The sequence below is a fragment of the Vidua chalybeata genome, chromosome 2 (genome assembly GCF_026979565.1).
Source record: "Vidua chalybeata isolate OUT-0048 chromosome 2, bVidCha1 merged haplotype, whole genome shotgun sequence".
Classification (NCBI taxonomy): domain Eukaryota; kingdom Metazoa; phylum Chordata; class Aves; order Passeriformes; family Viduidae; genus Vidua; species Vidua chalybeata.
The window spans coordinates 97,046,895-97,072,827 of NC_071531.1; the positions used below are offsets into that span (position 1 = coordinate 97,046,895).

The window sequence follows — 25,933 nt, forward strand, 5'->3', positions numbered from 1 at the left end:
ATCCTTTAAGCTTCCGAATAAATAATTAGTTTTAAAACAAACAAACAAACAAACAAATGCCAACCAAAAAAACCAAACCTGATATAAATATAAGATTTTGAGACAACTTCTAGCCCTGGAAGTAAATAAAAACATTCTCTGCAACTATTCATGCAAATTCCAGGTCAGTTTACATTTTTTGGAAAGATGTCAAGCCTCTTCCCATCTTCACTACCTCTTCCATTTTTACTGGTTCTTCTGTTGCGCATACATAACTCCCCATCAGACCTTTAGTGTTACTAATACCTGTCCTGAGATGTTTTCTTTTTCTTTCTCTTTGCAGATGAAATCCATGAAGCATCTCACACTGGAAATCTGTGACTTTTTGTTTGTTTGGCTTGGAGGTTTCTGTCTTGCTCTTATGTGGTTGTTCTTGCATAGGCACTTTTACAAGCTGTTTATTTTTTTTAATCGGCACGCTGCTGTGTATTTATGATAGGGATGGCCAAAGAAATGACCTAGCAAAGAACTGGACCATACACTTGAAGCAGAAGAAGGTGTGATTCATGGCTTGCCTTAATTCCTGGAGGAATTCATTCCAGATGTTCAGATAACAAGCTGAAGCTTGTTTCAATGACCAGGAATTACATTATTCCAGGAGACTAAAATCTGTGACAAGGGTGACCACTTAGGAACTTCAGCAATTCAAACAACCTTCAAGAACATCCAGAAAGGGCAAGCTTAGGCACTTCATTCACACTGACTTCTGTTGGGATTCAATCCTCTCTCCTCACTTGACCCATCTAAAAGCTTGGTACCTCTGCTGAGCTCTTTCAACTGCCCATAGGGAGAGATAGATTTCTTTAGGGAACAAAGAGAGCAGGTGCCTCTTCCTCTCCCCACTAACTACAAAGACTGTGCTTTTTCCAGATGCCTGGTTGTTAGGTAGCTAAAGAAAGGAACAATAAATCTCATGCTTGGAATCAGTGGGCAGTAGGCACTCCATAGGAGTCAATGATCTCAGTACTCTTTTGGGCCTCAGCAGGAGATTTTGAGTTTGCTTTGGTGATCCATGCAAAGACATGGTGGAGAATGTGAAGAGGAAATCCAAAGTGCTCTGCTGTGCAGAGGCTCTGTTCTGTAAAGGGCTAGAGGCCTTTATTCCCAGATCATCAGAATTGCTACAGTCCATCCAAGGCATGGTAAAAGTGTGGATAACTGAATTAAGTTTATTATTAAGGGTAGGATCTGGACTCTGAAACCACCCAAAGCCCATGGGGAGTGTTTTTCATGGAATCATGAAATAGTTTGAGTTTCAAGCTATCTTTAAAGGCTATCTAGACCAACTGCCCCTGCAATGAGCAGAGACATCTTCAACCAGATCAGGTTGCTTAGAAGCCTCACTCGGAATGTTTCCAGGGATGAAGCATCTACCACCTCTCTGGGCAACCTACTCCAGTGCTTCTGCAGTTATCCACTGCTGCTGCTTTGAGTAGGCAGGAATTCAAGAGCATTTTTTAGCTACAGGTATATAGTCCCCCTGCTCACCCATCTTCCTACCTGCTTAAGCTCATCTTCAGCCAACTTGTGGCTGAGCCCTTCCAAGACACAAGGTTACCAGGGTGACAGGAAATGCACTGATGTCAATCCCTTGTTGCTAGTACTGGATTAAAGTTAACATAGCTGCTCACATTCTGAATAATTTAAAAAGTTTTAAAAAGTAATAGTTCCTGTGGGAATCAACCAACAAAGGGCCTAGTGATAAGGATATAATTTCCCATCATTGCAGCATTCCCTTTACCCAAGAATACCAAACTACTCTGACTGCTAAAAAATGGTGTGAGCTAAACCAATAATTTCAAATTATATTTTCAAGGTAATTTGTTGAACAAATTGAAAACAAATTTGTTAAACAAATTTGTTGAATCTGTGGGACATTTTTAAATTTTGGCTGTGTTCAAGAATTGCGGAGTAAATGGAAGGATAATTTGGAGACCAAAAAAAATTTTTTTCAAATTTTTGTGAATGTGTCAGTCTCACTTACCCACTTTCTTAGCATGCAGGGGTCACTTTGGCACACCTGGACTGAAATCAGTGACATGCACGGCTTGAGTCAATATTCTTTGAAAAGAGCAGAGGCTACAAACTCAGGCTCTTCAATGTTGCTACTTGGTCATTATCTTGTTGAAATGTCATTCCCTTTGACATTTGAGGCAGATACACAAATAAATTAAAGGAAGGGCCTATTTATGCTGAGTGCATGAAAATGGCACCTGTGCATTGAAATGGATGTGGAAACTGCATTTACACAAGCATTTTATCTGCAACAGACAGGGCTCCATAACTAGATGCCTGACACAGGAACAAGCAGCGAAGGCAAAAGGTGTATTTATCTATTCTAATGTGTAATTCCAAAATATAACCTTTCCCTTCAGTTATTATTTATCTAATTGCATAGCCATATTTAGTTGGTGCATTTGAAAGCATAATTAATTGCAATGCACTTGGTAATGTTCCATTCTGCACCACCTGTAAGTCAAACTGCTGTAATACAGAATTGACTTCTGGAAGAGTTTTCATCCCACTGTGTTCACTGAAAATAATTAGTGATCCAGGAGGGCAGTTACTTTTATCCTCCTAACTGGATATGCTGGCAGTCCTTATGCCCTTGTGGTCAGATATTAGCCTCATTTGCACAGTTCCAACCAGTAGGATTACCGCACTTGGGTGGTCATGTGTGCATGTAAGAATATAATTCACACTTTTCAGTTTTGCAGCTGTTGAACTGGTGTGAGCCATGACTTTGCTCTGAAAGGATTAGAATTTGTGTTGTCTTAATACAGCACTGAAAGATTACCTATGGCTGAGGCTTAGGGGTGGTTCTCACAACCCTTTGCAGCTACCATCAGGCCTTCAAAAGCATTCTGGTCTGGAGCTGCCTTCTCCACTGATTTTCACCACTTGCTAATGTTTGGAAAAAAGTCTTTACAGAATGTGACAGCGTGACAGTTTCACAATACTCTGGTTCTGGCAGCAGAATCGGCTTAAGAAATTCTCTCCTTGCTCCTGCCTTTGCCATGCAGGTCACTGACCTTTCAGTTGTAGCAACACAACTATTTGTAAAACAGTGTGATGCTCTGGATAAATGACATAATTCAGGTTAAACTGCCTTATTTTCTTTTTCCCTGCTTTTGACTTTTAGGGATGAAAATGGCAAAAGGGGAGGAAAGCTTTGGTGAAAGAAGGAGTGGCTGTGGAGGGAACTGTTACAGAGATTACCACTAAAAACCTCAATATTGTGAAGCTACTATTCTGAAGCTCTCTTGGTGTTTGGGGTTTTGTGATGGTTTTGGTTTTTCTTCTAAAGCATACTAAGTAGTAAGAGGAAGCTGGCAAAAGCTAAAAACATGAGACTCATGTCTTTTTCTCTGCCTCAAGTGCAGATTAGGTGGTGGAAGACAAAAATGCACTCTGTGAAAAATTCTTAGACATGTCTGGGGCTTTTCTTAATTCATGGGATATGCTCAGCCAGTAGCTTTCCCATCCCACATTTAGAGAGCTGCTGCTACGGCAGTTTGAATGCTGAGCACAGATCTGGATCCACAAAAAAAGCTTTCAGTGTGCACCATGTGGATGAAGCCCTTGAGAGAAGAAGCAGGACTTAAAAAGAGAAGGAGGACAGGGCAGGGATTGGGATAGAGAAGAAGAACGCCAAAAAAATCTTCATCTCAAAAGAAAAGGGCCACTGGGCTGCTGGGACCTGTTAGGGCATGAACCTCCTCACAACTGGAGATCCTGGAAAGGAGTACAGCCATGGGATGGCCAGGATGGTTGGCAGGTGAGTTTGAAGCTGAGGAGATCCAGAAGTTTCATGTACTATAAGGCTTCCTACTGGAAGACTGATAAACCTGAGGTTTTTCACTGCTTTTGAGACCTTATTTCTTTTGAATGAGCAGGATTACGCTGGTTATCTGAAATAGCCAAGAGGCAAGATAATGAGGAGGGAAAACGAAGAGGAATAAGAAGAATACAGAAGAAATATTGGCTGAGGAAGTTAACACAGTTTCAATTTGCTAGAAAATAGCTTTCAGTGTGCACAGCTTAAGAAAAATGGGAAGCAAGATGAGCACCTCTTATAAAATAGTAATACTTATTTTCAAGTACCCACACTAAGAGTTTCTTTTATATTCTTTTTCACTGGAATAAAACTTGGCAAGTCCAAAAAACATATCTGAGAAGATTTTCCTCAAAGCCTATCAGATCTTACATGGAAAGTGTACATAATTCCCAAAAAGAAAGCATTGTTGATTGCAAAAAAAGGAATGAGAAAGAAGTTTCAACAGCTCAGAATAAGAATATACTGGTATTTGGTTTTTGGGGTTTCAACAGCAGTTAAAAATTTTTTCAAAAGTCAAGAGACTTCGCAGAAATTAAATCTCTTTTCTAAACTGATTCTAATAGTGATGATTTTAATGTCATTTACAAGCTGAGCTCTCTGTGCATGAGCTATTTCCATGACTGTAATAAGAACATAATGAAAACCCAGGTAGATATTCGTGTGAACTAGTTACAGCAAAGTACATAAGCAGTGGTGGTGGTTGTAGTAGTGGAAATAGTCATATTTCCTAGGTTGTCGCAGCACTAACATGCATTCAGAAATCATAAAAATTTTATTAATTAATCCTAGGCATGGGAAGTTCTTTAAATTCCAGCTTGTTTGGGTAATAGAGACAATAAATTTTTAAAATGCAATAATCCATTTTTGTGAACCATCTCTTTGACACAGATTTTTGACTCGCTTGCTTTGAAATGCAGTAAAATGGAATAAACTAAAATAGATTAAAATAAAATGTGCTAATAAAAATACTAGCTGGAAGATTAAGGAGAGATGGCTTAGAAGTCAAGGAAATAGTCATATTTTTCCAGTAACTACTTCAGATAGAATCGAGGTTATCAAGAACAAGAGTGAGGTGAGCCATTTGCATACTATCTAACCAAGTTATCCTCTTCTTCGGCCTGAATTGCAATCACTAAAAGGGCATAGATGTTTGGAAAATAGCATGTTGTCTGTAATATCCCAGCAAATATTTTCCATAAACAAATGCCAGCCTGCTCTCTGTGGGTAAGGATGTAAGAATTCAGTATGAGCAAATTGCAGAGAGTGACTGGTCTTCAGAGACATACAATGGTCTTTCCACTCCCTGACCTGGATTATAACAATTCCAGAGTTCTTCAGGGGGTAGGACTGAAACCAATTTCTTAGAGACAGCCTTGGAGTTTGCAGACTTCAACAACTGCCAAGCTTTTGCCTGCAGTTTGGCTTGGATCACACAAGTACATGCACCACAATAACACGTTTGCTGGTAAAATATTCTCATATAAAATATTACTTGAAATAGTGTTTCAGGAAACCAGATAAAAGGTGTTCTGAAAGCCAAAGCAAGTTTGCAAGTCTTTGTCTATAAATATTTTCTTTGGTGTACATCCAGCTCTACTGGGAGAGACCAGTTTCACTTTAATGCTAGTACCCTAGCTAAGTTAAGTAGCTACTTTCAGCATGTAATTGAACAAAAGTTTCTGCAGATGATGGAGAGAAATAAATACTGTAAGAAGGTAGTTCATTCTGTCTCTATTAGACAGCATTTAGGGGATGATGAACCACCCCCTGGAGATACACATATCTCTTGATTGCAAAGAGAATACAGATGATTAGTACAGATGATTAATACTGACGCTGCTGAGTCGGATTACTGCTGTTAATGAATTACCTTTTTGCCAACTGACACACCTTGGACAGGACTTCCTGGAAGAAATCAATGGCTGTCGTCTGTTTTGTTGGTGCCAGCCATCATTCTCTTCCATTTGCACTCACACTCATGGGGTAGGTGAACCCAGTTGAATTGACACACAAAGCATGACTTGAGAAAGGTTCAGCTGCAGCAACCACCTGCTGACAGGAATGATTATTACACAGGCCACAGCTGAGACTGCCCCATGACTGCCTTCTGCACTTGCCTACAGCAGCCATTTTCAAGACAGGGCTAAGAGACAATCCAATATCCATGTGCTGGAAGGACAGCTGCCAAGATAATGGAGCCAAACTGCTTTTAGTAGTGGCAGATTGTAGCAAGAGGGGTCACAAACAAGAAGCACAGATTGGGAGGTTCACATAGGAAGGCTTAATCAACTAGGCAGGGCATGCAGTGCTGGAACAGGTTATTGAGACAAGTTTTGGGGTCTCCATCTAGGACAGACTTCAAGGTTTGACTGAAAAAAGCCAACCAAGCTAACAAAGCACCAGTGACAGCCCTGCTCTAAGCAGGCAGCTGGACTGGATGAGATGAAGAGGTCCCTTCCAACCAGCATTTCTGTGGGAGGCTGAAAGCATCTCAGAAAAATTCTCCACTTGAGAGAGCTGTGTGTGCTCCCTTCCTGTTCTTTCCTTCTTCTGTGCTCCACATACGTCAAGCAGCAGCTCCCAGAGGTCATACAGGAAGGATTATTTCCTCAATATGCCTTCCTCTTCCTCATGCTCCTTCTTCTGACCTCATCAGAGCTGCACACATTTGCCTACAGAAAGAATGTGACCTTTTGACAAGAGAGTCATCCAGCAATTTGTTCTAGTTTTAAGCTATTTCCCCCATTACTTCTTAGGTTTTTCCTCAGCCTCTTTGCCACCAGTGGAAAGATTTGCTATGCCTGGAATGCAAAATTTTGGTTACCACTCACTGCACTGTAGTGCCCAGTTCAACAACATGTACCAGAAACTTGGTTTCAGCGAGGAGCTTTTCTCTTCAATGGAACGTCCCAAACATTTTTTGAGGGTTTTCAAAGCAGAAATGGTAGAGAAAGGTAAGTTTGTTAAAAATTATGCACTGCATCATGAAAAAGCAAGTAAGCTAGGCTGAAGCAATAGTGTAGCATAGGTAAATATATTGCCAGTTATGAAGCTCATAATTCAATTCATGAGTTGTGTATGTTTATAAATAAGTACATATACATACATCTCCAATTATAGGGAGATACATGTTTACATGTGTGTATATATATGTATATCAAAATTAAACACAAATATTTGTGCGGATTAATTGGTTTCTAAGCATATGTTTTGTGGTTACAGAGGAAAAAGGCAGATACTGCATAATAATGCAGCATGTAGTAAGCCACTTGATTTTGACTGCCTCACCTGCTCTTTCTACAATAATTGACTTACACAGCATTAGTACTTAAATTTAATGTCGACAGCCATACAAATACAGAGCAAAATAACTACCTGACAAGATTTTATTTTTCCCATTTCAGTGTCTCACCATGCCACAGAAGTCAGGCAATACAGAATATCTAGTAATCTACCATGCACAAGCTGAAAATTGGCACTTACTTAGAATTAGAACTTACTCAGAGCTGAGATCAGTGAAAGATGTGAATTCTTTACTGCCCATTTCACTTCTAGAAATTCCCAAAATACAGTGAACATTCTTTAAAATAATTACAAGTAGATTTTAATCAGAAGCAACCTCTCACAAACAAGTAATGTCTTTAAGAATGGAAGACACTTTTCCAGGTAACAGATTTAGTGACTTTAAAACCATAATCTTTTTATATGGATATTTTCAGCTAACATTTTTACTGGCCATAAACTATTATTCCCTACCAGACTGAGACAGCTAGCCTGAGGAGAAAAAACATTATGTCTTAGAAAGTAAGGCACATTAAAAAAAAAAAAGTGGGGAAATGCTATTTTTAAACAGACTATGAGCATTTTTCTAATAGGTTTTGTGTAAAATATAAAATATATTGCAATCACTGAGAACATAGTGTGTCAGAAAGCTTGGACTGGTATTCTTTTGGGATGTCTTGCACAATTTGCTCTTGTTTTTTTTTTCCAATACAGATCACCAAGGTTTCCCAGAAAAGCATATTACCTCTGTTAAAAAAATGAGAGAGGATTTTACTGCTAAGTTTTCCTTTTTTGCTACAGCAAACATCAGTGGTATAAGTGGTTATAAGTGGTCAATTCCATCAAGTTTCATTCACCAGCAAGCCCAGAGCACAGAGAATCACAGAATAAGCTGAGCTAGAAGGGGCCCTCACACCAGGTGTTGTTGCTAACACCTTTTCTGGTTTTTAGCTGTAGGCTTTTCTTGCACCTAATCTGGCACCAAGGACCTGCGCACTGTCAGAAATTGGCCTGTCCAGCCATACCTGGTACAAAGGTAAGACATCCTGCGCTACACAGGTTGGGATCCCTTCCTAGCCTTCCCTCACCTCTTAACACACGACGTGGGTATTTTTGCATAGCTGCACCATTCTCCTTGTTCAGCTTGTAATGTCCTTCCCTAAAAGGTGACAAGGAGAAGATGACCCACCATCTCCAGTGCAGCCCTGTGCCAGTAGTCACTGTCTCTCTGTAGCAGCCCTAAGTCTGTGGAAACCTCTTGTGCTCTTTCAGCATAGGCTAATACATTCATACTCACTGAGCAGAAGCACCAAAATCCACATTTTGGTCTCCAGCACTTTGTCTTCTTGCTATACTGCACCCTTCTAGGGCTTTTTTTATAAGAACAAAACAGCACATGGTTCATCAGTCTTTGAAGACAGAAGAAGGATTAAACAGGTACATTCATAACACATGTCTTCTAGGACCTAGATGCTAAGGTTGCTCCCCCTCTGTGCTACCTACAGAGTTAAGAGGTAGGTGCCTGTGAGAGACCATGCTGGGTCCTCATCAGGAACAGCTGTGTGCTGTTTTCAACATTGTCACTGCTTTGCCTGGTGAAGACATACCCTGGAGTGAGCTTGCTGTGAAACAAAAATTAGTCTGGACAGAAGCAGACACAAAAACCACCCACCTTCAAAGTCAGAGCCCTAACCAATTAAGAAAAAAAACTCCAGGTCCAGTTGTCATCAGCTGCTTATAATTAAGCTGCATTTCCAAAACATATGGAAATGTTTCCCACCCACAGAATGGCTTGAAACACAAAAGCTATCACAGGAAGAGCATGAAAGAAGAGTGGGACATTGGTGATCTGCTCTTTCTTGAGAAACCCATGGTACAGAAAATGGGAACAAACCCTCCAGCAATATCTGCTAGGGCTGGATTATGGTCCACAGGCATCCCAAAATCAAATAATTTGTTGACTACTGTTAATTGTTGAAGGGATTTTCTTACACAGAAGCATGATGTCAAAAGGAAACCCTCTCAGGGAAGAGGACCTTCCCTTATTTGAGAGCTTGTGAGTTTCTGCAGGCCAGTGATTTCAATGATGTTCATTGGTGAAAACAGTTGGAAGCCAGCAGTGATTTAGGAACCTTTCAGGAGACAGTTTGATCCCCTAGGGTGTCTGGGTTCCCTCAACAGTATTTTGACACTTTAGCTGAACTGTGTTCTGTGCACACAGTGACACAGACAACTCAGAGCTTAGCTTGACTAGAGTCACCAACAAGAGAGTCAAAGGAAAAATATGCAATCAGCTGGCTGGTTACCGATGTAGTCTCTTTATGCATAATCTCCACCCACTTCTTCACTTCATCAGCATGAGACAATGCCCTATTGTATTGGTTCAAAACAGAGATTTCCTCCAGGACAGACATCTCTCTCTTGAAGCACAGGGATCCGCAGTTCTGTGCACAAGCACGGGCAATTGGTCAAGTTCCCATCTTATCCCATTCCAGTTTTCTTCAGTCCATTTGGCAACAGATCAGCAAGTGAATCCAAATAGTGGTATTTAAACCTCTCAGAACCTCTCATTTCCTAATCTTCTAGATAATTCAATTCTGTGCACATTTTCAGCATTAACATTGAAACAGATATTTCCCCTTTCTTGTGCATTTTTAAACATGTGTTCCAATATCCTGAAGAAAGCTGAACTACAAGCCTCAAGTATGTGTATATTACAATATACTCAAAAGAGATTAGAAACAAAATGTTTTCCATCTAGCAGCTTCTGCTTGTCACAGAGGCAAAGCAGTTGCATGAAAATCTTTTTACAGCACCCATCGTCATTTGCTACCTAATGCCACAGTGCCCCAAGGCAGGGCATGTCTTTTACTGCTTGCAGTCAACTACTGGGGCCTCTGTCCTCCACCACACCTTGCAAACCAGGCAGGCTGGCAGAGCCTCTGCCAGCCAGCTGCAACAAAGGACGTGTCCCATCAGGACCTGCAGCCAAAAGGTGCCTATTGGAGGGTTACATTCTATCTATTCAGCATGGGCTGCTGAGGGTCTTCTGCACCCCAACAGATGGTGTGCCAGACATGCCATGGCAGCATCAAAGCTTGGGACACAGGCTGCTGGCTTTGCTTACCCACCTTCAAGTGTCATTTGACTGTTTTGCAGCAGTACAGGCATTGTCCCAAATGGCATCAGACTGGGTTTGGCTGCTAATTAATATGTATTATCTAGGAGGTGAATTTGCTGGGTCAGAGTACGGCAACAGTGTTGCTCCTGTCTGCTCCAGAGAGGACAACCCTGAGAGATCTCCCAAACCCTTCAAACACAAGCAATTTTGCTGCCCTTCCTTGCATTATTAAAATCCAACCAGATGTTGTTTGAGGATCCTGCCAGGGGTATGAACTGTGGGAACACCTTATTCTTTGGGCTTAGTGAGTAAAACAAGACCAGGGATGACCAGAGTATAAAATACTGAGTTTAGCCTTGGGTAACATGGCAGTGTGTCCTGGGTTTCCAGCAAAGTACTTAGATAACCTAAATTACTTAATCTTATGGAGTAAGTATTGCAGATTTGTTAGAGGCACACAACAAGGAGAAAAAAAATCACTTTCCATCTTACATCCCAGCCAGAAGAATGAGTGCACAAATTGCACCAAGATTCTCATACCTTGTTTTGCGGATGACTTAGAATCATACCTTACAAAATAGAATAATTTTTCTTTCTTTCAACAGGTCATTATAGAGACAAGGTATACTTGACTTTCATAGGTGGATTACCTTGGTTAGGGACTAACAAGGCTGGGGGTACTTTGAGGCAGCAGCACAGATCTGAAGCCAGAGCAGCTGCCTTCACTCTGGGGGTCCCTGTGTGAGTGCCACAGTTTTGTCCCCAACCTCTGCTTCCCTTACAAACACTCACCACATCTTGAAACAAGTTGACTTGTATTAGCTCTGTCAGATTTCAGGCTTTGTTTTTTCTGTGGTTAATTTCTTCTTTTCTCTTCCCACTGAATCACAGAATCATAGCATCTCCTGAATTATAAGTGACCCATAAGGTCATTGAGTCCAACTGCTGGCCCTGTACAGGACACCCCAAGGGTCACACCACCTGTCTGAGTGCCCTGGAGAAACACTTCTTCAACTCTCTCAGGCTTTGTGCTGTGGCCACTTCCCTGGGGAGCCTGTTCCAGTGCCCAGCTGCCCTGTGGGTGAAGAACCTTTTCTAAATGTCCAACCTAAACCTCCCTGACACAACCTCAGGCCTTTCCCTCTATTCCTGTCATTGGTCACCACAGAGGAGAGATCAGTGCCTGCCCCTCCTCTTCCCCTAAAAAGGAGGTTTCAGACTTCAGTGACGTCTCCCCTCAGTCTCCTTTTCTTCAGGCTGAACAGACCAAGTGACCTCAGCTACCCCTTGTGTGACTTCTCCTCAAGGCCCTTCACCATTGTGGTAGCCTGCAAGTGAGACACGTGGCAGGTAGAGCAATGCTCTGGGCAGGGTCTGCTCTGCAACAGCCTGCCAGCTGCCTAGCAGATACACAGCAAACTGCTGATAACCAGGTGCTGCTGGGGAAGGTACAGGGAGCCTGGCAATCACCCATCAGGTACTTATTAGACAGGTGCTGTTCTGGCAAAGCAGAGGAAGATTATATTCAAGCTCAAGACAAGCTTATTGAAGCACAAGACAAGCAGCATACAGTTCAATGTAAAAATTTCAATCACAGAACAGTTTCCAAATAAAAATTACTTCTTTTGCTATTTTTGTAACTTTTCCTCTCAGAAGCATTTGACTGCTGGCCTCCTTTAGAACTAACCACTGAGCTTCATTCTGGATCATGAAGCTTAAATGCACTATTAATTAGGAAAAGAGCCAGAATCATCTTTAGCAGAAAATCTCCAGACTTACCCAAGAGCTGTATTCTGTCTAGAGTTGTGATTTACCTGTACCCATAATTTCACAGGGAAGACTTCCAACGAGCATGTCAGAAGAAGCTACTCTTTGGCCTAAAATGCAGTGTCCAAACTTTCCTCACATACTTTCTGGCAATAGGTAGCCATCTCTGGTAAACCTTTTTTATGACACGCCTCAATATATAGCCTGGCTTTTCTTCCTTTCCAAGTGCCAAGGCTCCAGATGAACTCCTCCACAGCCAAAGAAGACACTGCCACATTCAAGGGGGACAAAGAGACTTCACTGGCCCTTCACTTCAGCAACATTTCCAGAGACAGGGGCAAGACTAAGTTACAGCATTCCAGGTCCTGGTGAGGAGACCACAGCCTGACTACAACCCATGAGAAGCCAGACAAGTGTTTGCTCCTCTTCTGAGAAGAAGCCAGAGTATAAGAACATGAAAATTCCTGGGCCTGTCCATGTCCATTGTGCTCCATGTACTGAAGAAAGGTACCATCAGTGACCCTTTTGGTCATTTGGGGAGGTTTAGGTTAGATAAAAGGAAAAATTATTTCCCTGGAAGGGTGGCCAGGCATTGGAATAGGCTGCCCAAGGAAGTGGCAGAACCACCACCCTGGAAATGTTCAAAAGATGTGTGGATGTGGCATTTAGTGCTATGGTTTACTGGTGAACATAGCTATGCTGTGCTAAAGGTTGGACCTGATGATCTCAGAGGTCTTGTCCTATGTTCATAATTCTATGATTAGCAAAGCCAAGCCCAGCCTTGATGACAACCATGAACATTGTCCATCTGTCCCTTGTCATTGGAGTAGCTGGTCTGCTGCAGACAGGTAAAAGAAATGGAAGAGGATTAGCAGATAGAGAGAGCGCCTCTTGTTGAGCTTCAAACTGTGCTTTAGGTAAGATCCAAACCAACATTTGTTGTGTTGCTCTTTTCCTAGTGGAGAGCAAGACCAGCATTTCTAGGTCTAGTTTCAAAGCAGCAATCTAGTATCCTTACTGGGACCTATCCTGAACTAAATCCTTCCACATGGTTGATCCTCCTCTAAGTCTTGATAAAATCGAAAACTAAATAACATGACCATGCTCCTGCTCTCATCCAAAGTAGGTGTGGAGCTTTGCTGGAATTTCTTGTCCCATCTGGCCCTGTAAACACAGCACCAGCACTGGCCATCTTCATCTGCATGGTCACAACCACTAGAAGGAAGGACTTGTATTGTGATATAAAGGTAGCAGCATCTACCGTGGCTCAGAGAAGTATCTGGTGATTCCCCCAAGCCCTCCAGGAAAAGGGTGGGGAACTGGGCTTGTACAAGTTCAAGACTTTCAGGTGTATCACAGTATGGGAATCCTTTTTTCATGGCACTTAGTGAGTCAGCTCCCTTTTGCAAGCTTATCACGTTAAATCACTATTTTTCTGCATCTCAGCAGGGTTTGCTCAATATGAAAACAGACTACACAGGGCATTAACTTGTCTGTCCTGGACCTGCTCCAGCCAAATACAGAATTCCCAGCGTGTGAGAAAAATTCCCACCAGGAGCATTGCTCTTTGTGAAATGACTATATCGAGTGTTGGTCTCTTGGGGATTTTTGCAGTGAATGTTGTTGGCAGTGCATTTTTTGCAATCAAACCCTTTGGGAAAACATTTCAGAATACATTGAATTTAACAACTCATTCTGCAACTTCCATGAAGGAACAGTTCTTGGTCCATCCTTACTAACTCAAAACTCTGAAGCAAGTTTTCCCTTGGGCAGGTTTACACAAAAATAAAAGAAGCACTGAATTTTCCACATAGTATTAGAAAGTGAAAGCTGTGAGCTCAGGCCCAAGTTCAAGTCACCTCCAGTGTGTTATCAGTTAAATTGGCCCCCTTGGCCAATGGCACAAGCAAAGTCATCTGACTGAATTCTATTTCATAGTGAGCTAAGGTTAGATAATAAAAATACATTGTATTTGTCGGAAGCTGAAAGTGCACTCATGGACCTTCAGTGGCTTGCGGTAACTTGTTATGTCACTGTTGAGTGGGTTTGCATCCGAGCCTTGAGATTTCTTTGTGATTTTCAAATCTTTCAGCTGCTTGTAATGAAACAATTCACATACCACAAAAAGAGAAAAACAATTAGACAGTTAACCAATAAAGAGGCCTATATGGGCCCATGTACTCACCAGTGCATTTAAAGCGATGCTGTTTTACAGACTAACAGCAATTAGTTAACATTTGGGCACCTTGTATTTGAAGTTTCAATGCATTATTGTTGATTGCATAAATTTAACCAAGGAAAACTATTTTGGTTAATAATTGCATATTCTGGTTGTAGATCCACTGGGAGCCCTCCCCAGTCCCTGACCAGGAAGCAACACCCTGTTGTACCAGAGCTGATCCAAGCAACACGCGACACGCTGTGTACCTGCAGACGAGCAGTCGTGTGCCACCCAGGCCACACAGAGTCACAGCAGGGCTGTCTCCAGCCTCATGCATGCACTGCTCCCAGCAAGGGACAGGAATCCCAAGTCCCATGCCTCGCTGCAGCCTTTGCAACACAGCCTTTATTTCAGAAGTGCTTCCCTCTTCTGCCTGCTTTGCAGTGATGTGTGGTCACCCCACAAGCACTGATCTGCTCCTGGTTGTGTGACCACACTGCCATTGAAGTTTCCTCCTCTCAGGCCGCAGCACTGGGCCAGCCAAAGCAGGGATGCTGGCAGTCTGAATAGCACAGGGACCATCTGGGGAGGGAAACATGTACGCTGGCAGCATTGGCAGCTACTGTGTGGTGAGCTAGCCCTGCCCAGCTCTACCCTCACAGCCAGATAGGGACAATGCACCTTGGCCCATGGGTCTCACTGAACATCAGATCCCAGGCTCACCTGTGCATCATTCATCTCTTACACACTTTTTTTTCCTCTCCAACTTCCATCACAAATGAGGACAAATGTGCTCTGGGCAAAAACTTTCTGAGAGCTTTCTTCCCTACTCAGATGGTGGAAAGCATGCAAGTTTTGGCACCCTGCCCCATTTTCCCCAAGACAGCCAGACCTCTTGTCGCTTATTGTCTTTCATTTTCCCCCCAAGGCATTTCAAAATAAATAAAGACAGGTGCCAAAGTCTATTTGCTCTTGCTTCCTAAACTTTTTTGCATTTATCATAACACAGACCAGTGCTTTATTACACGAGTTGCCTATTTCCTCACATAGGCATCCCATATCTGAACCTCAAGCTCTCTGCCTAGAAAAACAACTCCAGGGCAAAAGCAGAAAAGGTTTCCCTTTGCTATTTCAAATGCATTGAACAAACACCAACAGCTTCACTTGTCCCAAAGGGACCAAATTAATTTAATATTTCCTAGGATAAAAGGCCTTGGTCCAAGCAGTTCTCCCTCTTGCAAGCCCTGAGACAGTAAAACCTTGTGTGGCGCAAGTACTCTCTAAAGCAGCATAAGAGAAAAGTCTTTGGGCAACTAGGAGAAGAAAGAGCTCAGAAAAAAACATTGTCTCCCATTCAAAGGGAAGACCCAGGCTGAAGATCCTCCTTTCAAAAAGATGGGAGTCTCCCAAAGATCGAGGTTTACTTCCCAAATATATACAGCTATTCTTCAGGCTGGCTCTGCACAGCAGTTGCTGTGTCTTATTCTGGGCTGTTCTTATAAGTGTTGCTATTGCACTGGTCAGAAGAGCATCTCCCACACTGTGTCATTCATTGTGTGACCATTCAACAAGGCCACCTGAACCTGCTGGTGTCTGCTGGTGGTGGCACTCTTTTGCAGGTGCCCCAGCCCAGTGCAGTCTCATCTGTAGCCACTGCCACTGCCTTGGCAAATCATGACTCCTATGAAGCCCATATGGATGTTCTTGCCCTGAAATTCCCCTGCCCTTTCTCAGGCTACTTCCACTTCATTATCTGAAAGTAGTCTCTCTGGCTCTTTCCTTGCTGGAGGAGAAAGAGATTTCCCCACATTTCAATCTGCTTGATCCAAGACCATACCTAGGGGCATCTTACTAGGACATGTGATTAAAGAAGGTATCTCCAGGCAGAGATAGTAGCTCTGCTATGCTGTGACTACAAGAACCGGAATTTCATGTGTAATATAGAAGAACTCACACTGTCAGGTAGGAGACCAATCCTGCCTCTTCCATGGCCTCTTATATCGTGTTCTTTCATAGAAACATAAAATGTTTGGGGGTTAGAAAGGACCTTAAAGATAATTTAATTCCAACACCCTGCCATGGACAGGAACACACTTTCCAGCTGAAGAGGTTGCTCCAAACCTTCTTTGCACTGAAGGCCTTCAGTATAAAACACTTGCGGACCCTCACTTCACTGGACCATTTGTCTGATGAGCATCAGCCTCTCCACTAGCACAACTTGCTATTTCAAGGCTGAGAGCTAGCTTCATTTGCCTAAACACAGGTGAACAAGCCATTGCCAGCTGCCAACAGCATCTGAGGCATTGGCACAGTGACCATTGTACCCTACTGCAGCGACAGCCAGAGGCCATACCAAGCACCTAAGGAGCCTCAAATGGCACTACATGTTTAGGTGTAGGCAACTGAATCAGGTCCACAGCATGTACAAAGCACACTTCTTGCCTTGGGCAAAAGTGCCAGCCTTGTACTCAACCAACTACAACCTCAGTTCAGTAAGCCAAACCAGAGATGTCCACATGCTTGGGAAGGAGCATTTTGGGGTGTCCAAGCCATGCCAGTGTGGCAGAAAGAGCTGCATGCCCCAAAGCCTTCATTTGAAGGGACACAGTCTGAAATCTTGTCATGCATAGAGCACCAAAAGCTACAGGGGCAAGGTGCTGAGCTTGGAGCTGTAGGCTGATGCAGCAGCCTCCACTTTGGTTTCTCTCAGTAGTAAGTTTACTTCAATGGTTGACGCCATTTTAGAATGTTGCCTTATATTTATTTCTCTTTTTTATCTGTGCAATAAGTTTAAAAATGCCATATGCCTGTTTTTATATTCCTCAGGCTTCATCCCCACACACACTCCATGCACACAGTAACCAGTTGAGTAAGGAATGCGACGCATTTATCTGTGGCTCGGCACAGACACTGGTATACCAATGCATACATCCAGTGTGGGCGTATGAGAGATATAGATGCCATATGGAAATCACATCTGACACATACAGCTTGGGACAAATGGGAGAAAAATCTGTGCCGCTCACGTGCACCATGAAAAGAACTTTTTCTGAAAATTGTTAGCTTTGGCTTTATAACTCTCTGATACACCAAAGCACAGATGCCAGCTTGTTATCAGAAACGAGTTGGAGGGAGAGATGGGACTTGACTGTGGCACAGAAGGAGAATTGGTCACCCTCAGCTTCCTCCCCTCACCCAGATTTGCAAACAGGCTGGACCCAGCCTAAGGAGGCAGCTGTGATACGCCCACCCACCGACTGGCAGCTCCACATCGGCATTCCCATGACTGCCAGGAAAGAGCTGGCTGCCAACCTGCCTCCCAGAGCTCCCTCCCTTCAGGGGACAATAAACACTTCACCTTCTAAAAACTGGATTGCCAGATACTTTATACAGCCAAATGATAACTGATAGGCAAAGAAGAGAAATCAAGCACAGCAAGGATTTTAAGGTGGGTTGAGAAAAAGATAAGTAAGAAATAGGATTTAATTATACAGATGTTATGGTGATTAGGGTCATCCAAGTAGGTAGATGGATTTGCAAATCCAAGAAGTTTTGCTCTGGTGACAACAATTTCTTCCCCCTCCATCTTGCCTCCATCTTGCCTCCTAGAAGGAACAGCCCTCAGAGTGCCTAGAGGGAGATGACCTTGGCAGTCCCCCTGCTCCTAATGACAAGAGGGGTTGTACCAGCACTGATGCAACTTGTTTGGATGCTCAGGGCAGGCTCAGCCCCCAGCAGCACTCAGGCAGTCTGAAGGGAGGCTGCTTTTCCAGGGGTGGGGAGTGAGGAGGAGGAAGACGTGATTTATGGAGGAGGCTGGCACTGATCCACCGATCCAGAGGTTTGCAAGTAGAAGGTTCTATCACCCACTCTCTATGCAAAGAGATTCATACCACCATCAGTGAAAGTCTGAACAAAGACCCAAGGGCTGGGCTGGTGGAGGGAACATGTTGTTCTCTAGTGTGAAATTAATGTGGAGTTGAAAAAGTTGGGTTTTGGGTGGAGCTGGAGTGGTCATGCTTCCTGGTGGCTGTGGGTGATGCAGGCAGAGCCCTTCCCTCAAGCCCCACAAAACCAAAACTGCAACACCGGGAGCTGAACTGGGAAATCCATTTGTTTAACCCTTAGAATGCAACTTCTAACTGACTGCAGTTGCTCATAATCATCTCAGCTGAAGTGAAAAATGACAAAAGGTCCCAGTTTTTGTCTCCCCAGCACCAAACCTGTTTTTACAACTTAGAAAGTGCTTTGGGGGTGGTGGTATCAGTTGTTGGCATTTCCCATACAATCATTTCCCTCAGCAACCATTATTCTCAGTCAACCCAATCCGACATGAAATCCTAGCACTAACACAGTCCTAGAGAGGGGACTAATTCTCGTCGATCCAACAGCGATGGAGGAGGAAGAGGAGGAGGAGGAGGAAAAGGTCAGAAGACAGATGCAGGCCAGGTTACTAAAACAGAAGGGAACCAAAAGAGTCTCACAAAGCAAGGGCCAAGGAACGTGCCTGCTCTCCTTCTCCTTCAAGCAACTGCACAGCAAGGTACTGACTGTAAAAACAAACACAGCATTACAATGCAGAGGCAGGAAAAACAAAATCCCAATCACACAGAGGCAGAGAAGAAAAAGATTAATCAACTTATGCCAAACCTAATAATAACATAGTCCTCACCATTAGCCTCCCCAAAAGAGAGGAAAGGAAAACAAAGGCACTGAAACATTAAACACAGGAATTAATGGAAAATATCAGGCAAATGTAAGAATAACAAGGAGTGCAAGACTGCACACTGGCCTCCATTTCCCTTTTCGCCATTATGCATACAGAGACAGAAAGCCATAGTAATTCTGGAGTTTGTCTTTAGGAAAACTATTTGTAAGCTAATTGAACTAGGATAGCTAAATTTTGTTCTTCTGAATGCTTTTGACTTGGTAGAGTGATTCTACTGAATTAGGTATGAAGTCAATGTGATTGCATTTGAATCCTGCTCTGACCTCTTGCAGAGAGAGAGACCTGCATTGCTGGAGCTCAGGAGCTCTCGGGGAAAAGCCTGAAGCGGAGCATGTTCATCCTTGAATGGCATCCTCCAGCCAGGCACGAGGACAGGCTTCTGCAAAGCCAGGCTGTTGGGTCTGCTGTGTTTTGTCCCACCCAGCACAGTGCCCAGGCTCAGGGCAACATTTTGCCATGTCTTCGGCAACTGTCCTGGCTGAGGGATGGAATTAATTTCACCCAGCTGTGAATCTCGATAGAGGAGACATTTCCAGATGAAATTGTCACCCAAGGGATGCTCTTGGCAGACAGTGCAGAGAAACAAGCCTTTCTAAGGTGAGATTCACCTCACCTTCAACAAGGTGTCTAAAGTAAATCAGGTGAGTCAGTTTCAACAAGTGCCAATTGCCCTCCATTGCATACTAAGGGACTGTGGTTGTCTAGTTCAGGTGAAGGTATATAGTAGTTTGAGAATAATTCCATCTCTAGTTTATTTCCTATGCACATATTCAGAGAATGCATTTATTTATATTTAATGTATTTTCTTGCATAAGAGCAAGAGAATGGGACTAAGCACATTCTCCTCAAGCAATGAGAACCAGAACTCACATTTGCTTTCCCTTCTAGCTCCCAAGCCTCTTTCTATTATGTTTTTTCCAACCTCAGCCCTCCCCACAGCCCCATCATCCTTTTAGTCCTGCAGTGATTCCTCCTAAATGGTCCCTTTCCTCTTCAATCCTTCCCACTGGCTATCCAGCCCACCCAGCCCAAGTTTCCTCAACCAGTCCTCTCACTCAGCAAATCCAAAGCTTGTCATTTTTCCCACTTTGCAAGAGCATTGAGACTGCAAGAGAAGTCCAGTCCCAATGTCTGTGTTCAGACATGGATGTGACAGGGAACCAGCAGCCAGGCTGGGGGGAAAATCCCTGTTCACTCAGTTGCTCCCCTCAATTGCTCCTGCCATGCAGGAAGGAGGAAAGCTTTTATGGATGTAAGTCACAAAGCCAGTCATTTATAAATGGATGAGAGTTTTGCAAGCACTGGCAGATTTCCACACTGATACTAAGGTACATCCCTGATGCAAGACCACCATCCTGCCAAATTTTGCATCCATGTCACAACGTGGGGGATGTAAAAATTCTCAGAAAAAAGGCCAACGGAGCTTTTTAATACTGCTATTTATTTCCCCACTGTTCCTCTTGGAAATGGATAAGTCTGGCTGGGTTTTTTTTTTCTTTCTCACATTCCTCCACATCAGTGTAAAACACTTGAGACAGGTGAGGAAATTCTGACATGATTATGAAAACTGTCTCCAGCAACTTCTGTAACAGAGGGGCTGTTCCCACTGGCTGTTCCCAACTAATAAAACACAGCATAGCATCATTTACTCACAATTCTCATTCAGCCCTGAAGCTCATATGAGTGCTTCTAAAACTTTCCATGCCTGCTTTCCAATAGACAAATTCTGCTCTCACAAAGAGATGGACTTTACTGACAACCATGCCAAATCTTACATAAACAAGGTAAAAAATTTACCCACACCACATCTTCATCCGGTTTATTCCTGGCCCTGATTCAGTAGATGTAAGTATGCTGAAACACTGAGTCTGTAGAGTCCATACCTTAAGGACATTCAGCTCAGTACCCCCACATGGTAGTTTGTAACATGCCTTTCTCAAAGAAACCACAGCAATGTTCTTAAAACTTGTTCAGAGTGCAAGAATGACATATAGAAAAAGGCTTTGAAAAGCTAGGGGAATATCCTAATATACTTTTGAGGATATCTTCTTGTATGTGAGCATGTGAATGGGCTTCCTGGGTTCTGGTCCTCCCCTCTTGTACAGATTCTGTTCACTTCCTACACCTATAAAATCCTACACTCAGTGTCACATCAGCTATTTTTCTCACATAGAATCATTAAGCTAGTCATTAAGTTTCTCCAAAGCAAGGTCACCCCTATCTGCATACTTCTGAGGGTCCAACCTACACTAGAAGTTGGGGATTCATCTTCCACACACAATTTCCTGCAGTATTTCACTCTCCCCACCACTGATCTAACCCTGACTTTCCTTGCTGCTCTTTCAACCAAACCTATTTCCCTGCCATGGTCCTGGAAAGCAGATGGTTTCCTTCCATTATGCAAAAATCTTACAGATATCTGAAGGCTGTTACCACACTAATTCCCAGCCCTCTTTTCTTTCCATTAAATCAGGCTTGTCATTCAGATTTTCTACACGGCACAGGACTTCCAGATCATAGACCAATGGCATGGATCTCTTCTGAATACCTTCCACAGGCTGACTTTTGTCACTAAGCTCAGTCTTCACAACCACCAGCTATGTCATAGCAGAGGATCCACTAACAGTGGGCAGGATGGACAACTGAGGGAGCATGTCAGGCAAGACTTCTCCATGCACACAGAATCATAGACTGGTTTGGGATGGAAGGATCTTAAAGATCAGCTAGTTCTAACCCCCCTGCCATGGGCAAGGACACCTTCTACTGAGTTGCTCAGAGCTCCATCTTACCTGGCCTTGAACACTCTCTGGGATAAAGCACCCACAACTTTTCTGGACAATTTGTTCCAGGGTCTCACCACCCTCATAGTAAAGAATTTCCTCCTAATATCTAATCTAAACCTACCCTCTTTCTTGAACCCATTCCCCCTTGTTGTGTCACTACATACCCTTATAAATCATCTCTCCAACCTTGTTTCTTGTAGGTTCCCTTCAGGTACTGGAAGGCCATGCTTGGGTCACAGAGTATAGTTCATAGCAGGGGCCGTGTAATGAGGTCTGTGTTGTTGCCATGGTCCTTACAGCTCTCTCAAGGCTGTATGGCAGAAATAGAGTTAGAATATTGACTGAGGCTCTTAAATTAGCCTGCCCAGGTGGAAAAAGAAATAACACATGCCATTCAGGAGGGGATGAATAAGGATAGGCAGAGTGCACCCTGGAACAATGTGAAAAGGAGCTGACACAAAGGCCCAAAGGTGTGACTCATGATTGAATAGTTGGGGGACATTAGTTTTTGGTTCATGGCATGTGGAATGAGTGCCCAGCAGACAGGATACCCACCAGACCTCTCCTGGGAGCTGGTAATCCCCACCCAGTGGCACCAGTCAGGCTCTTGCATCAGTACCACAAACCATAGAAGGGCACCTTGCCAAGTGTTTTTTTCAGGGTGTCCATATACTTGGCACGGCTACACTTACCAATTTTCAGCAGGCTTCGAGCCTTTCCTCGCATCATCCTCTCAAACCACAGAGCCTGGAATATCTCTACTTCTGCTTATATAATACTCCCAAATTGGCTTTCACATTCTGTGTGAACCACACACAAAACCTTTGCCTTAAAGCAAAACACCCTTCTCAAGCAACAAGGAACCATAACAGGCACTGGGTTTACAGGACCGGATTCCCACTGCTCAGCGAAGGGCAGCCCCACGCCACATCATCCCCTGTGTGCAGGGCTTGGGGAGGTGTGTGACAGGAAGCAGCTTTTCCCCAAACACCTGCTGCTCCCCCAAACTGCCCCAGCATGCATATAAATCACTGCAGCTGTGTCAGAAAACCAGGAATGCATCACGGAAACCCTTCCCCTGTAACCATAGCTGGGTGCAACGTTTGCAAGTGTAAAGCGCTTATGTTTGTGCAACAGCATTTCCGTACACTGTGTTCCACCTGGAGCATGGGAAGAGGAGTTCACTGTGACCCTGTCACAGCATCATATTTAGGCACAATCACACTCTGCTGTCATGAAGGAGGTGAGGGAGGGAGCGGGGAGCTGAAAACTCTCGTTTAGTGCCAGCTGAAGCAGTAAGTGACAAAATTCAGGTTTCCACCCACTTTCTTCTAAATTTGACATTTTGCAGCTATCATTTTCCACAAATCTGAGGAAAACACACTTTTAGGAATAGCAGCATGACTCTAGTCCACAAAACTCTTAGAATTCAAGTCACTTTATTGATAAATGTGCCAAACAGCAATGCAGGCAGTTAAGAGAGAAACATCGGGAAGAGTACTGTAGAGGTCAGTGCAATAGGACTGCAGGAAGGACACCACCGTGACTGCCAGCTTGTCAACAAAAATACTCAGATGCACATCAAAGTCTTTGTTTGAGGGTAAATCTGTTATCATTCTAAAAAATATGTGACGAGCTCCATTTTAGTAAGGGATATAGACACCTCTATTTAATCTCCCCTTAAGCAGAGATAAAGAATGCTTTTATTAGCTCGACTGTCTCTTTATTGTCGCTACTACCTGGCACATGGCAAAGCAAATGGAGGAGAGACCAGACAGCAAACTAGACTGGGAACTTACCTGCTATTTGTCAACTTTGTAATGGATGTTTTTTTAATAGATTAAATCCAATGGCAGAAAGGCAGGTAGCTAATGAAACTAATGAAAATGCTGCACAGGTGGAGTGACCTGCAATCAGGTGGTGTGTGGGGTTTGAGGCTAAGACATACTCCACAGCCCAAGAGTCCTTGGAGAGCTATGAGGAGCTGTCCCTGTCTCCCACTGCACTGTGGAATAGCTCAGTGCTCCATGAAAAGAAACATGGCCCAGGGACTGACCGTACAGCAGATCATTGAAGCTGGGGTAGAGGGATCCAGATAACATTTCACTGTTCCAGTTAATCACTCTGCAAAGTGCAACAGCTAGTCATGAGGAATAGGGAAGAAGCCACCTCAAAATGTTCAACAACCTGGCAACTGAAGGAACATTCAGGACCCATAAGAAAGCAAAGAAATACGTATCCAAATCTACTAGATGAAGAGTTGCATATTGCTTCCCCATTATTTTGCATATCTTTCAAGGGAAAGTTTTCAATCACATCTATTCCACTAATTTAAGTTAAAGAATAATGGAGTCAGCTCAAAACTGCATTTCTCAATTATAAAATTATTTTTCACCAAAAAAATCAATACAAACAGGAAGGTGAATGGAAAGGAAATGTGTAATCCCAAACTGCAGCTCCTGACACAGATGGAGCTGAAGATGACTTCACGGAGAAGAATCAGACTCTTCTGCACCTGGGGAGCTCAGCAAAGTAGAGGCATTGTAGCAGTGTCCTACCACTGCTGCTTTGTGCGGCAACAAGAGTTTGTGATCCCTCTGCTCTGCTGCAGCTCCAGCTGCAAAGGTGGGTAATACTGTGATACACATCTGCCAGGGCTCCATCAGTGCTAACACACCTAATGGTTGCATTAAAAACTTCCCATCCTTGCCAGAAGCAATTTTGCAAAGGTGTAGATTGGAGTTTTGTCCTCCACTTGGCATTTATCCTGCCTCAAATGCAGTAAGATATTTTTAAAGGTAAATATGTTTCCTCAGTCAAAAAAACCACCATAGTTAGAGATTGTTACAAGCTTATAGATGTTGACAGACAAAGCCTTACCAAGATCACAAGATTTGTGTAGCAGAATATGTTGCAAGGTCCCAAGATATCTGGGGCCTCCAGAAGCTCTGAAAATAAAATAGCATACTTAAAATAGCAGTATGTTTCAATAAAGCTACCAGTGTTATTAATTATATTGCTATTCTATCAATACTCCAATTGATTATTAGTACCATTAATTATGAAAGTAAAGTAATAATAAGCCAAACTGAACTAAAACTGATTTTTTAAAATGGAGATTGGTGAAATCTCTTGCACTTTAGGCAGTTTGCAGAACAAATCAATGTTAGTCTGTGAAGAAGCAGCTCATTTACTAACAAGTCATCAGAAAGGCTGACAAAAGTCAGTACATGGAGCACTATTGTATTTGTAATAGTTCCAAAGGACAGTATCTGGACAAACAGCTTTAAGCCTATCCTTATAGTACCTTTTTTTCTGAAAAATAGATCAAAATTGTCTCCTTTGGTAGCTAAAAGTAGCTGCTTTCTAGGGTTTAAAAAATGTGGTATTGACCTAGACAGTCCAAATGTAAGTTAAAGTCAACACTGAGAGCGGCCCAAAGCAAAACCTCGGACCTAAATAACTCCAGTTTTAAGAAGTTCTAAGTCTGGTTCATATAGATGCTCACATAAGAGGGAGGTGCTCTCTGAGCTTCCTTTGTCCTGAGGACTTCCATAAGTCCTGCCAGTGGTGACATGCAGGTTGCACCTATGTGTCAGGCAGCCCTCCCCATCACCTGCACCACAAGGACGGTTTCTGGCTTGCTTTTGGCTCTCAGCCACCAGCCCTCAGGCTGGCTCAAGAGCTCTCTGGTTGTGGAGATCCCTGAAAAGGAGAGTGCTGCTCTCAGGGGTGACCTTACATGGCAGGCACCTGTGTGTATCTCCCACCTGTCTGTCACTGCAGAAATGAGCTCCTTGATGTGAAGACCTGCTCAGACCTTCCCATGACTTGCAGCCCCAATAGTCACTTCAGCCTCCATCAGTCTCCTGTTTTTGTTGTTGCTGCTTCTTTGGAGGGGTGTGGGAGAAGTCAACACTCATGTATGAAAACAGAACTCACTTTATGTTACATCAGTAGCCTATTGACATGGAACAGCACAGTAAGCTTTCTTGCTGATAAATAAAAATTATTAGTTTAACTGATGGTTGTATATTCATCATTCTTGATACCCAGCAAACATTCTGGTTGTCAAGCAGGTAATATGTGACACATCTGCCCTGTTTATCACTCAGGCTACACTAACTCAAGCACCTCATCCTTGTCTTCATTCTTTGCCCACCCTCTCAAAAGGTCTGATTGATAGTATGGCTATATTAGCATATTTGTAATG

At 43.2% G+C, this 25,933-nt stretch overlaps 1 long non-coding RNA gene across 1 annotated transcript; it reads left to right on the top strand.

The window, feature by feature from the left end:
• Positions 1-22,930: 22,930 nt before the first annotated feature.
• On the top strand, positions 22,931-25,694 carry LOC128783935 (uncharacterized). Its single transcript, XR_008429296.1, has 3 exons — positions 22,931-23,015; positions 24,137-24,345; positions 25,507-25,694. It is a non-coding gene; the product is annotated as an uncharacterized LOC128783935 (long non-coding RNA).
• The last annotated feature ends 239 nt before the right edge of the window (positions 25,695-25,933 follow it).